Raw genomic sequence first — 15,076 nt, 5'->3', positions numbered from 1 at the left:
TACGGATTTCTTTTGGTTTTGTTTCAAGTGTATGTTCTTGTTTGTTTAAGGGCAATATCTAATATATTTAACTTTAGAAAATGTGGGTTTTTTAGGGCTTTTATTCCCCCCCCCCCTTCCCTGAAAACAGCACCACTCTGATCCATAGGCTGTGTCTGGTATTACAGCTTGAAACACATTAATACCTTTTGGAGAAAAAAAAAAGGGAAATCAATTCACTACCATCAACATATAAAAAACTAGACAATCCCATTTTAAGTTTTCTTTCCACCAATTATATTTAAAACCTAACACTTATTCAATCTAGTTAAACTGATATGCACACTACAGCTATGATTAACATAATCCATTGATCACTAGAGCAAAATTCTATTATACTGTGTAAATTTATTCTCCCATTATATTGATATACAGTACTTTAGTGTGTGGAAGCTATGCTGTCTATTCCCTCTGGATGCAGCACATAGCAATTGAGTTCAGGAATATATCTACATGATCACAATGTTACTTTCTGTTCTGTTCTTTCTTATTCTAAGATGTTGAGCGTGAAGGGATTAAACCAATATGGATTATATCTAGCGGTCTTTTTTATTTTTTGCTTTATTCTTGTTATTCGTTTTTTATGTATTTTCACAGCGCCGCTACAACTAGAAATCAATATGTTGGTATTGTGCTATATACTTGTAGTTCTACTGTCCACTAGTAGATCTGGGATAACTACCGCAGATTTATGCGTTACTTATAGCAAGAATATTTATCCTTTTCTTATTTTTTGTTGTTGTGGCAGCGGAGCAATTTTCAATATTCCAGGTCTAATACATTTAATAGAGTAGATGCAAAAGAATCAGTTGCATCTTTAATGATACTACTGTTCTAAAATTGCAGATACCAACATCACGTGAGTCCTTCTTTATATTAAGAGTTAATTCCATTTAGGCCCCATGCACACAACCGTTCCGTTTTTTGCGGTCCGCAAAAAACGGAAGCTGCCCGTGTGCCTTTCACAATTTGCGGAACGGGCGGCCATTTGTGGAAATGCCTATTCTTGTCCGCAAAAGGGACAAGAATAGGACATGCTATATTTTTTTTTGCGGGGCCACGGAACGGAGCAAAGGATGCGGACAGCATACGGAGTGCTGTCCGCATCTTTTGCGGCCCCATTGAAGTGAATGGGTCCGCACCCGAGCCACAAAAACTGCAGATCGGATGCAGACCCGAAAAACGGTCGTGTGCATGAGGCCTTAGCCAAACTACTTGGGCTTCACTCACTCGACACACATTTAATTAGTTCTAAACTATAAGGCCAGACACACAAGTTCAGTACGAGAAACTCACAGCGTGTGGTCCTGTTCTGACCTCCGCTCCTCCGACAGGATCGCACAGCATTATTATGATTTATAAGGCTGTGTGTTCCTGTGAGACCTGGAATTGTATTACACTGACAGCATTAGGTCAGTGTAATTCAATAGATTCCAGGACTCTCAGGGTCACACAGCATTATAAATCATTATAATGCAGTGCGTTCGTGTCAGAGGATCGGAGGTCAGAACAGGACCACACGCCGCAACTTTTCCCTTCCCCCACGACATCACCACAGAGAGAGAGAGGATCTGCCCACAGGGACCGGAAACCTGCAGAATAAAAAGGTGGAGCCTTTCTTCAACCTCAGTGGTTTCCTGTCCCTAGAGCGGGAGACCTGCAGTTTTATTTTCAGGTACCGCTAGTCTGGAAGTCCCAGAGATGTTCTGGAGGGTTATGTGGTAATACCTGCTGGGGTCTATCGCCCATAGGCTGGGCTGGCATAACCCTAGGAGCCGGTGGGGGTGCGGGCCCTCTGTCCGATTCTTGCGGCAGATGCGTGGGCCCCTCCAGGGGAGTAAGGCCACGTGACGTTTGGAGCCAGGATCCATGAGTAAGAGGAAGCAGACCCAGGGGGAGTATTGCGTTCCACTGCATGCAGCCCGGATCCATGGAGGGAACATGTATTCCGGTGCATCCTCCGGCGTACGGCTCAGAGCCCCCAGGACTACGAAAGAAGGTACTCCTTATGATGGATTGTACTTAGGTTATAGAGCGAATATTTGTGTTATGTGGTTGGTATGAATCTGTCTAAATGCTTCAAACCCGGTTGCTGCCTCAAGGCCTGTTTGGGGCCTCATGGCTTTAGGGCCTAGTTGTCTGCCTCATGGCTTTAGACCCTGGTTGTCTGCCTCATGGCTTTAGGGCCTGGTTGTCTGCCTCATGGCTTTAGGGCCTGGTTGTCTGCCTCATGGCTTTAGACCCTGGTTGTCTGCCTCAGGGCTTTAGGGCCTGGTTGTGTGCCTCAGGGCTTTAGGGCCTGGTTGTGTGCCTCAGGGCTTTAGGGCCTGGATGGCCTGCCTCGGGGCTTAGGGGCCTGGATGGCCTGCCTCGGGGGTTAAGGGCCTGAAAGGCCTGCCTCTGGGGTTAAGGGCCTGGATGGCCTGCCTCAGAGCTTAAGGGCCTGGATGGAATGCCTTGTCACAAAACCATATCAGTCTTCCTCAATACACCTGTAGCTGTAGCTTCTTTGCCTGGTCGGCTGAACCTCTGTTGCATCTTTGCCTGGTGGGATGAACGCCTGTAGCTTCTATACTTGGTTGGCTTGCGCCTACAGCGTCTATTACTGGTCGGCTGAACACCTGTAGCATTTATGCCTGGTCGCCTAACGCCTGTAGAGTCTATGCCTGTCTGGATGGCTGCCTTTGAGCCTGTGCCTGTCTGGATGGCTACCTTTCAGCCTGTGCCTGTCTGGATGGCTACCTTTTGAGACTGTACCTGTCTGGATGGCTGCCTTTTGAGATTGTACCTGTCTGGATGGCTGCCTTTTGAGACTGTACCTGTCTGGATGGCTGCCTTTTGAGACTGTACCTGTCTGGATGGCTCCCTTTTGAGACTGTACCTGTCTGGATGGCTGCCTTTTGAGACTGTACCTGTCTGGATGGCTGCCTTTTGAGCCTGTGCCTGTCTGACTGGCTGCCTTTTGAGCCTGTGTCTGTCTGTCTGGCTGCCTTTGAGCCTGTGCCTGTCTGGCGGGCTGACTGCCTTGGAATCCGTGACTGTCTGGCTGGCTGCATTTTTGTATTTGCCTGGATGGTCTCATGTACCTAGGGAGCTGATTGCTTCTGTGTTTATGCTTGCTGGGATGACTGCTATTGCTGTCTGCTTCGGCTGCTGGGTTTATCTAGAGCGGTTGTGTTGATCGGCGGGCAGCTTCGCATGGCTGATGGCTTCTGCGGCCGTGTCTGCATGTGGGACGGCTTCTGGCGGCCGTGTCTGCATGGCTGGTGTCTTCTGTTTTAATGTCTAAATGGTTGACCGCTCATGCAGCAGTGTCTGATTTTCTCTGAGTGGGTGTCTATGTGACCAGCGGTGCCTGGGGTGCCCCCATGTCTTTGCGGCAGTCTATCTTGGGGGCTATGCATGCAGGATGAACTAGTTCTGTGGCTATGTTTGGTTGTCAATTAGTAGTTTAATAGTCTACAATAGGCATAGCACTCCAACAAACCCTATAATGCTCTTGATGAGGAGTGAGAAGATGGCTGGACCATATTGCTTGAATAGCCTACAGTATGAATGGCGTATCAACAAAGCCCTATATGGCTCCTGGTTGGGAGTAATAAGATGGACTGGAACATTTAGTCTGGATGGCCTACAGGAGGTATGGTCCACCAGTAAACCCTATAAATACTTGCCGCCGATTTAGAATTCCCAGGCTGAAGGGTCCAGCGGGCTCTTTGGACCTCTTGCGGCAGACCCGTGAGCTCCTTCGGGGGATAGATGCCACGGTAGTTTTTCCATCATGGATGCCAGATTGCGAGGAAAATTGGATCTTTGATGTCTAAAGTTCGTCTGGTAAATGTTACACAGGACCTTCTGTGTATCTTGGATCAAAGCATCTGTCTCGCAATATATTCTGCACCAAAGAAAGCGGTGTTTAGCTATCATCTTCAGTTCGATAATTCCTTGTCAAGATAAGTACTTCTCTAAGATGTTTTGTTAAAATCTGTTATGATTATTTTGATAAACACTTGATGAGAAACCCATATGAGATTTATTTTATAAGATTATGCTGGATTTAAGTATAATGTCCGGTATTAAAATTTCCTAGGATGTTATTGATCCGACCCTTTTTCTTTAAGGTTGGGCCTCTAGTTAGCTTTTGGATTCCCTATGCTTCCATTTGGGTATTCTTAGCTTTGATTACTTTTCAAGCACTTTTGATAAGCCCAGGGATCAAAAGGAATACGTTTCCACTGTCTGGAGATTAGGAGATGCCTTATACATTACCTAGGGGTAACTAAGGATTGGAGAAAGTCCTCTGCGCTTTTTGTTACCTTTTCTGGCATAAATAGGGGTAAGGCGGCCTCGAAGAGTTCACTAGCCAGATAGATTAGGTCAGTTTTTCTCTGGCTTACATCTCTTCTGGAAGCACTTTCTACTTGCGCAGTCTACCTCTTGGGCAGAGAGAGCTAATGTTTCTATTTGAGCAAACCTGTAAGGCCGCCACGTGGTCTTCTCCTTCTACCTTACCGTCTCTTTCGGCTTCAGCTAAATTCTGCCTCTGTTCTTCTGTCGTTAAGAGGTTCTGCAAGTGGTGGCCCCCCCGCAAGGAAGGGGTATTCTTCTCTGTAATATATCTCTGTGGTGCTGTCGTGGGGAAGGGAAAAATGATTATTACACTTACCGGTAATCTGATTTTTCAGACCCCACGACAGCACCCTTTCTTATTCCCTCCCTGGTGTTTCTGGGTTCTTGATTTAAGTTGCACAGGGAGTAAAAAAATAAAAAATAAAAAACTATATATATATATAATTAGATGAACTAACCGGGGAGTCACTCTCTCATGCTCTGTAAACCACTGAGGTTGGAGAGAGGCTCCACCTTTTTATTCTGCAGGTTTCCTGTCCCTGGGGGCGGCTCCTCTCTCTTTGTGGTGGGTGCTGTCGTGGGATCTGGAAAATCCGATTACCAGTAATTGTAATAATCATTTTCTCGCATTGAATTCGCTTCTGTGTGTCTGGCCTAAATTGTAAGCCCTATTCACCAACGCTAACATTTGCTCTTGCTAGTATGCATTGGATTTGTGCACTTGCAGCAGGCTCAGTTCTTGCATTTATACTTCTAACTGGTCAGTTGTCTAAAAGAATAAACTCCCCCCAAAATGTTTTGCCCGCAGTGCTGCTTCATCAGGGGACAGCAGGTCTATGACACGCAGACTGCGAGAACGAAGTACAGACGTTAGAGCAGCATAGCTATTCACCAATGGCATCATCCTTCAACTACTTACCCATCACTAATGACGTGCACAGTATATAGTGCGCATATGCCACTCAGCACTCGTACTCGATTGTCCGCAGTGATCCATGTATACGTCACTCACGTCGTCCTCGTTAATGGCACACATGGTATTACAGCTCATCTTCATTTACAGGTCCAAACGGATATCCCAGACCTATTCCATGGACAAGGGTGGCACTATTTCTGGAAGAAAGCACCCCCCACAGCACCACCCTTGTCCACAGGTTGTGTGTGGTATTGTAGCCCATCAAAATTCCCTTCAATGAAGTTGAGCTGCAATACCAGGTACAACTCATTGACAGACGTAGAGCTGTTTTTGTAATAAAGCAGAAATGTTTTTGTAATCCTGGACTACCCCTTTAATATTGCTATTTACACGCGTCATATTTATTTTACAGAAATAAAATAAAAGCGGTCCTACGTATTAGATTATGTCTCAATGTGTCTTCTGTTTTCTGCCGACAGGAAGAAGAGAACAGCTCGTCTGACAGGAGTTTTGTGGAGAGCTACAAAGTTAAGCACTGATTTAATGTAAGTAGTCAAGAGTTTCATGGGAAAATAGCAAGTAACACAGTGGAAATCATAAAGGGGTATCCCAGCTTCGGCAGGAACTGTTACTCTTTATAGAGTGAAAAGCTGTTCCAATTTCCAATATGCTTTCTGTATCAATTCCTCATGGCTTTGCAAGATCTCTGCTTTATGTCAGTCAATAGGAATCTTAATTGCATACTTCCAGGATGTAAAAACCTGTCCCCTGCCATATGATGATCAAGCGGCTGTCATAACTGTAGCGGACTGTAAGGCACTGTTCACATCTTGGCTAAGCCTCCCATGGATATGTTTTATGTATGCACTGGCAGCTTTCCTAACACATACCCTAACCATGCAGTCTAGCAAGGTGATTGGGAGGCATCGCTAAAATTGATCCCACATCACACTGAAAGTGCGTGCGATGTTCTTTAACTTTCATTTATGCCCCTTGCGCACGACCTTATCATTTTTGCGGTCTGCAAATAGTTTAGCTGCAAAATACACACGCGGTCCGTGTTGTACCCGGAATTTTTGTGGACCCATTGACTTTACATTTTGCGCTCAGATATAGGACATATCTATCTCATTGTGGAACGGCCATACAGATGCGGAAAGCTTGCAGATCATCCGTGTGCTTTCTGCATCCGTATGTCTGTTCCGCAAAAAAGATAGACTATGAGGAACATTTATTAAGACCGCTACATCAGATTTACCGGTAATGTGGGTTCGCACAGGAGGAAGTTGTTCTGTTCATCAAAATATCTATAAAAGTTCATAAAAGATTTTCTAGAGTAAAAAAAACAACTATTTGAAGTCTTAGAAGTTGGAACCAGTAAATAAGAAGCTGGCTGATATAGTTACCAATTACGGTATATTCAAACATGCATGTGCTGTATTTATCATTTTAGTCTTTATACTATTAGGATAAGCGTGTTTCGACCCGTTGGGTTTTCACTGGCACGCTCTCATGGAAGGCAATATGTATATGATTTAGGATTAGTGGTTTTATAATTAATTTTGATCTGTTTAAATCTTTCTGTAGCCTGGCCCAGTAATATCTTCTATTCAGGTACAGTATATGGATTTTATAGGCTAAATGGTAATTAAACCTTGATCCCTTTTAATCCAATGGAGGGAACTCTTAGTCACTCTGTTTTAGCAAGAATGGATTATAGTTGAGAACGAAGTCTTAGGATAATCTGCTGTATAAACATGAATCAAACTTCCCAACTGAAGAGATGTGAACGGGGTACTGCGCGTAGAGTGATACAACGTGCTACAGCGAAAGAGGTATAATTAAAGTGAGCGCACCCCAATAGTACGATATAGTGCCTCTATGTTACTAACATACAGTGGCAACCTAACTATGCAGATTCAGGTTTAAATAATGCTGCTCTACAATCATCCAATGATGTAATCACACAGGGCTAAAAGCTGTCTCATACAATAATACCTGGATAATACAACCATCTAGTGCCATAATACTGTCACATAGTGTCCAAGTTATAGTACTATACTGTGTAAAGCATAAAACTATCCTTATTAAAGGGGTTGTCTCATCATGGACAATGGGGGCATATCGCTAGGATATGCCCCCATCGTCTTATAGGTCAGGGGCATATTGAGAACGGAGCCCCGGAAATGAAGAAGGGCGCACTGCGCATGCGCAGCCGCCCTCTATTCATTTTCTATGGGGCCGGCGGTACGCTCCCATTCACTTCTATGGGGAGCCGGCTTGGTGGTGGCCGGACCGGAGTCCTCCAGCTACCACCTTGTGAGGCTATGTTCTCGATATACCACCGCTGAGACCCGCACCCAGGGGCGTAACTAGAAGTGACTGGGCCCCACAGCAAATATTTGTAAGGGCCCCTCCAGCGTGCTTCGCACCTCCCTCCTCCTGTGTAAACCCCACTCCTTTGGCACAGTGTAGCGGTATACTGTATATTGTGTGGCACAGTGGATGCTATATGTGTATAACATAAACATATTTCATATGAAAACTTACAGTTACTTGACCCTTGGGGATCTCAGACGCCACTTCAACACTTGGCCGGGGGCTCGGCGGAGCTGATGCTGTGCTTTATCCTAATGAGAAAGATTTCATAATAAGGATTTGGAGAAGGGGCAGAGGGATAGCAGAGCAGGGAGAGGCTGGTGCTGCTACTAGGGGGTCATACCATGGGGGAGTAATAAAGCCCACTATAATGCTCCCCCCCCAGTAGTAATAGTTCTCCTTTTAATGTGACAGTGCAAAAATACCCCCTTGTAATGCCCCCAGTTAAGCTAATGTCCCCATAGTGCCCCCATAATGTCCCAGTATAAAATACCCCTATATAGTGCCCCCAGTAAATTCCCCCATAGTGCTCCTCTCCCCCCTTCCTGCTAGTGCCCCCCATAATGTACCAGTATAAAATGCCCCATATATAGTGCCCCAGTAGATGCCCCTCAGTGTCCGGCCTCTGATAGGCTGCCGGCCTAGTGTCCCCCATAATGCCCCCCAATAATGTGCCAGTAAGTGTCCCCATAGATGCCCCCCCATCATGTGCCAGTATAAAGTGCCTCTCTCCTCCCCCCCACATGTCCCAGTATCATAGTGCCACCCCCCCCCCTATGTGCCAGTATCATGTGCCTCTCTCCTTCCCACCCCCATGTGCCAGTATCATAGTGCCAAACCCCCCATGCGCCAGTATCAAGTGCCCTCTCTCTTCCCCCCCCATGTCCCAGTATCATAGTGCCATCTCCCCCCCCAAAAAAGTGCCAGTACCAAGTGCCTCTCTCCCCCATGTGCCAGTATCATAGTGCCAAACCCACCCATGTGCCAGTATCAAGTGCCAACCCCCCCCCCCCCACATGCCAGTATCAAGTGCCTCTCTCCTCCCCCCCATGTCCCAGTATCATAGTGCCATCTCCCCCCCCCCCACAAAAAAAGTGCCAGTATCAAGTGCCTCTCTCCCTCCCCCCCCCATGTTCCAGTATCAGGTGCCAACCCCTCTCCCCCCCATGTGCCAATATCAGGTGCCTCTCCCCCCCCCCCCATGTGCCAGTATCAGGTGCCAACCCCCCCTCCCCCCCAGGTGTCAGTATCAAGTGCCTCTCTCCTCCCCCCATGTCCCAGTATCATAGTGCCACCTCCCCCCCCCACAAAAAAAGTGCCAGTATCAAGTGCCTCTCTCCCCCCCCCATGTGCCAGTATCAGGTGACTCCCCCCCCCCCCCCCCCATGTGCCAGTATCAGGTGCCAACCCCCCCTTCCCCCCCAGGTGCCAGTATCAGGTGCCAACCCCTCTCCCCCCCCCAGGTGCCAGTATCAGGTGCCAACCCCTCTCCCCCCCCCATGTGCCAGTATCAGGTGCCTTTCTCCCCCCCCCCCCAGGTGCCAGTATCAGGTGCATCTCTCCCCCCCATGTGCCAATATCAAGTGAAAACCCCCCCACATGCCAGTATCAAGTGCCTCTCTCCTACCCCCATGTCCCAGTATCATAGTGCCATCTCCCCCCCCCCCACAAAAGTGCCAGTATCAAGTGCCTCTCTCCCTCCCCCCCCCCCCATGTGCCAGTATCAGGTGCCAACCCCTCTCCCCCCCATGTGCCAGTATCAGGTGCCTCTCTTCGCCCCCATGTGCCAGTATCAGGTGCCAACCCCCCTCCCCCCATGTGCCAGTATCAAGTGCCCCCCGCTCCCCCCATGGCAGTAACAGTCGGGTATTAAAAAAATAAAATAAACACTTCTACTTACCTCCATGTCAGCGATGCAATGCAGCCTCTTCCTGTGTCCCGCCCTGTATGTCCATATATGGAGTCAGTGCTTGTATTTCAGAAAAGTTTCTGCTGGGATTCGAACCCACGACCTTCTGTATCAGAGGCAAAGCACTTAACCACAAGACCATAAGATCTGCCTTGCTGCTGACTGAAAAAATATGAGACTTTTTCAATCAGTTTCAATGCAGCCTTTATGGCTGTGTGGGTAAATGCTTTGCCTCTGATACATTGGAGGTTGTGGGTTCGAATCCCAGACACATCAGGAGACTTTAGGAGACAGTAAGATTAGATCACATTAGCCTGGTCAGCTGCTGCTGTGAAGGGGCCCTGAACATTAAGACAAGAATCGATATCTAACTAACTTGAAAATAAACTGTCACACACGCTGCCGGGGCGCCGGGCCCCCTTGGCAGCCCGGGCCCCGAAGCAGCTGCTTCCCCTGCTTCCCCGGTAGTTAAGCCACTGCCCACACCTATACGACAATGGGGACATAGCCTAGTGATATGCCCCCATTTTCCATGATGAGACAACCTCTTTAAGTACAGCACTTAAAGAGGATCTGTCTTTATGATCAACCCTATTACACCAGGCATACCGTCTGGTAGGGTTGATCATGGTGACTAAAATGAGCTCTTCCTCTCTGTAATCGGTATTACAGATGCAGGTGCTCGGAGCATGGAGAGCTGGCCCAGTTCCTTGGAGCACCTGCTTCACCTCTGCCCCCCTTGCTGCCTGAATGGGGCTGAGCTGCTCCTAGGTCACAGGACCGATGAACGTGTCGTCACCGGCCTAGGAAAAGCTGAGAGAAATTTGCAGCGCTACTGCAAGCGCCACTGCCTTTTGAAACAGCTGATCGGCCAGAGGATATGTCATCTGTTCTAATGTCTCGGAAAACCCCTTTAATGCCATGGACTTACTGTATCTCACTTCACTTCAGAAGTTGGTGAACCACTAACATAGTCATTAGTCTGTGGACATCCTATTGTGAACTGCACAGAGATGCTGCAGCAGCACTTAATTCTTGTGTGCTTGTGTCATACAGCAGATGACAGGAGGTCCATAGTAGGATATAATTGGCCAGGAAGTGGTTGTGTGGAGTTGTTCCAGTCAGTGCACTCATGGGCAGAACTGTTTCTGAGGTATGAGCTGTGTACACAGAAAGTGTGCCCTAAGGATCCTTGTGAGGAAAAGCAGGCCAGTTAGTAGTGCTGCCCCGAAGGTGTGGAACCAGAGCAAGTAGTGAGGTCCCAGCAGTGGTCAGCTTCAGAGGAGGGTTTCAAGGAGAGCAGCGACTGCCCTTGAGAACAGCCAGAAGAGGCCATCCATTCAGAAAACATTACCTCCCGTTGCAAACAGAGTGTTGCCCTGTGGGACTGTAAGGACATTACGTACATATGTTCCATTCTCTGAAAAGATACTATTGGGTTCCCAGAACCACCCACAGTATTACAGCATTCCAGTATTAGAGTGTTCCAGATGCCACTGATGATAGGAATAAAGGCTGTTCTATACCTATGGTTACATCAAGCCTGCTATAGTGGTCACAGTTGAAAGTGGTTGTTCACCTTCATGGGATCTTTCTGGCAGACCCCGTCCCAACCCCCACTCACCTGCCACCGCTGCCATTCTGTTTGACAGGAGTCAAGTGGCCGCTACAGCCAATGAATGACCACAGCGGTGACATGTTCCCCATGCAGCACGTGACATAGTGGGGGACTCCTCACCGCTGTGGCCAGTCATTGGCTGCAGCGGCTACGTGACCCGCTGACGTGTGGGGGTAGGTAGCCTTTATTTTTATTTCTTTTTTTATGGACTTATATAGCGATATTATATTCCTCAGTACTTTACAGACATTAGCATCACTCTGTCTCCAACGGGGCTCACAATCTAAGGTCCTTATAAGTATGTCTTTGCAGTGTACGTCTTTCTCTCCAGTGCGTCGTACCAGACTCAATTTGAAACATGCTGACAGACTTTGTAGTCTCTCCCAAATTCCAGAAAAGAGGGTTTCCATATCACACTACATCCCCTGGCCATACACATTACATATCTGTTGGCGGAACAATTATTTGACTAACATCTCCTTCTCCAAACCCCTCCGTACGCTTGCATCCTGAATGCGGCGTCAGGCAGCGGATTATTTTCCTGAGAACAAAAGGATAGGGCAGTTGAAATCCAGATTGGCCATTGGAGGAGATTGGCCATTGGAGGAGATTGACCATTGGAGGATTCGGGAGGCGCCCATACACATTAGATGATAGGTGGGTTCAGCTAATAGTTATGTAATGTCCATGTCCATCTTTAGGGTAAAGCTGCCCCTTCGATCAGCTGATCACACAGGCCTGGCTTCTCCAACATCCGTCAATCAGCTGTTATCGTATTTCTGCCATAATGCTGTAGTATTACATTGCGCCCGTTCAGAATAATGGGTGACCATGTGATATATCTTGTGTCGGATTTGGGAAAGCGAGCACAGCTCTTCACTCTTGCTCATGGGCTCTGTTATGTCCTTATGCAGTTTTTTTGGACAGTATGGCGGGTGCCTGGATGTGACAGATGTTTTAACTCCAGATCACGTAGCGCCGTTAATATGTACAATAATAATTTTTATCTAAACGCTTAGAAGTTATTTAGTTCACAAAATCCTATTCAGTGGCTTGGAAAGATATTAAATCTTGTGTTGGAGAGGGACAGGAGAGGATAGAACTGCATTTTCTAGTACATTTCTCTAAGTAATCCTGAATTATTTATTGGCGTTTGCATATGAATTAATTTCACACTGGCGAGAGTTTGGGAAATTATTTCCTTACAAAAACTTCAGTCTGCGATGTACAGTTAGAGAAGTGTAAAATACTGCCAGGTGAGTGATGGCTCCCGCTCTCTAATTGCACGCATGAAGCAGCCATAAAGACTTCAGTTCTACCATCATAGGGGTGGGCGGTTTTCTTAAAATGATGGCTGGCGCCTTAACACTTTGTGTACCGGACGAAGGCGAACCCAGTTTACAGCATAGATCATGTATTGTGTTGCCTAGTATCGGTTTGACATCTCAGGGGCCTACAGGGAGAGATTGACAGTCATCAAATCGGTCAGTCCTTAAAGGGGGTGTCACATGAATAAATATTACTTCACTCAGTGAGGAAAAACAGAACTAGTGAAATCACATTAAAAAATACTTGTGTCTAGATCGTTTTTTTTTTTGTCTTTTGATTCCTTCTCAGAACGTCAACCTAATGTGTCCAGTTCCAGTAGGAAAGTCTCTTCTAATTCATCGATTCTAAAAGAAATTGTCCAGTTTCAGGAGGAGCCCAGACAACCCCTGGGATTCGCCTGAAATAAAGAACAGGTAAGGCTACTTTCACACTAGCGGTAATATTTTCTGGTATTGAGATCAGTCATAGGGTCTCAATACCGGAAAAAAAACCGCTTCCGTTTTGTCTCCATTCATTGTCAATTGTGACAAAACGTAACTGAACAGAACAGAATGCTCCAAAATGCGTTCCGTTCTCATACCAGAGAGCAAACCGCAGCATGCTGCAGAGCAAGAAGGGTCCGTCATGACCCACACTGCAAGTCAATGGGGACAGATCCGTTTTCTCTGACACAATAGAAAACGGATCCGTCCCCCATTAACTTTCAATGGAGTTAATGACTAATCCATCTTGGCTATGTTACAGATAATACAACCGGATCCGTTCATAACGGATGCAGATGGTTGTATTATCAGTAACGGAAGCATTTTTGCGGAGCCCTGCCGGATCCAGCAAAAACGCTAGTGTGAAAGTAGCCCAAGTACTTAGGGTAGGTTCATGCGTGTTAAACTGATCCGGCAGGCTGTTCCGGCAGAGAACAGCCTGCCGGAGTTCACCAGATCCAGCCTAGATCCAGCCTGCCATTCACTGCCCGACTCCTCTGACTAATGGGACCCAGCGGTTCCAGCATAAGTGCTGGTTTTCAGGCAACGGAGACCTTTGCATGCAGTGGTTTTTGTCCGGTCGAAAACTGGCACTTATGTTGGAAAGTGGTCGGATCTCATTATAGTCAATGGGGTCCTGTGGTGAACAGCAGTATCCAGCTAGGCCAGACCCGATGAACTCCAGCAGACTGTCCTCTGCTAGAACAGCCTGCTGGATCTGTTTAATGCAAGTCTGAACCTACTCTTACCTTACAGATCCTGTGCTGCCAATTTCATTCTCTGGGCCAGGCTCTATCTGGCTGCAGTGGTGATAACCTCTATGGCCAATCACTGGCCTCCGCTTTGCACCAGTCAAGGCCTGTGATTGGCTGTCACATGTTGAGGTGATGTCACCATTACAGCTGGGTAAATAGAGCCCAACCAGGAGAATCGGAGCAATAGTTTCAGAATCTGTCAGATATGTAATACTCAGTTCTTTATTTTAGGTGGATCCTGGGGGTTGACTGGTTTTCACCTTAATCTCGACAGTCCCTTTATATTGCCCATGCACCTTCGGTAGTTAGCTATCTCTCCCAACTCCCCCATGCACTTACACACTCGGCAGAGTATAATGGGTTTTCAATGGAGGCAGAGGAAAAAGCTGCTGCCCGACACCTCTGGTGGTAGCATACTTTATCGCCAAGGAGAACAAAATATTGGGCATTGAATGGACCCGATCCTTCTCTCCCACTCAATATCTGTCAGGGAGTTTCTCATCCACAGTATTGTCAACCGTTCTCACCAAAAACATCAGGCCGACAATAGTCTGTGTATAGGGGCTTTTATTGTCTGGCCTGTACAATAGCCTAATCACTCTCCACTGCCCATATACCAGAGGATCCAGACAGTGGGACTGAGCTACTGAGCATGTGCGACCAGCACTGAACACAGGAATTAGAGGTTGAGAGAAGAAATCAAAATAACAGCAGAGGGCGCCATAGCAAGTATGTAACAGCAATATATAGACATGGTAGTGTTTTCTAAAATTAGGCCAACTGAAAAATTGTCCTGTTTTGTGGGATCTAATAGACTAAATTAACCCCTTAATGACTGGCCTATTTAAGACCTAGTGTCCCAGCATTTTTTTTTTTTATATTGTCACACCTATAAGTTTTTTAGTTTTCCATCATCAAAGCTGCGTGAGGGCTTGTTTTTTTGCAGGGTGAATTGTATTTTCCTAATGGCATTATTTTTGGAGTATATATAATGCATTGTGTAGCTTTATTTATTTTTTCGGGGGTGGGTGTGGAGGGAAAAAACAACAACCTGCCATTGTGTTTTTTATTTTTTTATTTCATGTAGCTCACAGTGGGGAATAAATCACATGACACGTCTATTCTCTAAGGTAATGTGGTTACAGAGGTACCACATGTATGTAGTTTGTTTAGATTTATTTACTTTTGCACAATATGAACACTTTTTGTTTTTTGCTAAATTCCAAGACCCATAATATTTATATTTTTGCATCCGTGGAGTTGGAGGGCTTGTTTATTCTATGTTTGGGATGTGGAATG

General features: G+C 46.5%; 1 protein-coding gene across 3 annotated transcripts in view; it reads left to right on the top strand.

The window, feature by feature from the left end:
- Window positions 1-15,076, top strand: part of TSPAN4 (tetraspanin 4) — a 594,748-nt gene that overhangs the window by 240,038 nt on the left and 339,634 nt on the right. For all 3 annotated transcript variants that reach the window (XM_040410435.1, XM_040410436.1, XM_040410437.1), the window contains one exon: window positions 5,785-5,850. The gene's annotated coding sequence lies outside the window, so the exon portion shown is untranslated. The remainder of the gene's footprint in view (window positions 1-5,784; window positions 5,851-15,076) is intronic.

The sequence above is a fragment of the Bufo bufo genome, chromosome 10 (assembly GCF_905171765.1).
Source record: "Bufo bufo chromosome 10, aBufBuf1.1, whole genome shotgun sequence".
Taxonomy (NCBI): Eukaryota; Metazoa; Chordata; class Amphibia; order Anura; family Bufonidae; genus Bufo; species Bufo bufo.
The sequence above is the reverse complement of the archived record's forward strand: the minus strand, read 5'-3'. Positions and strand labels throughout refer to the sequence as shown.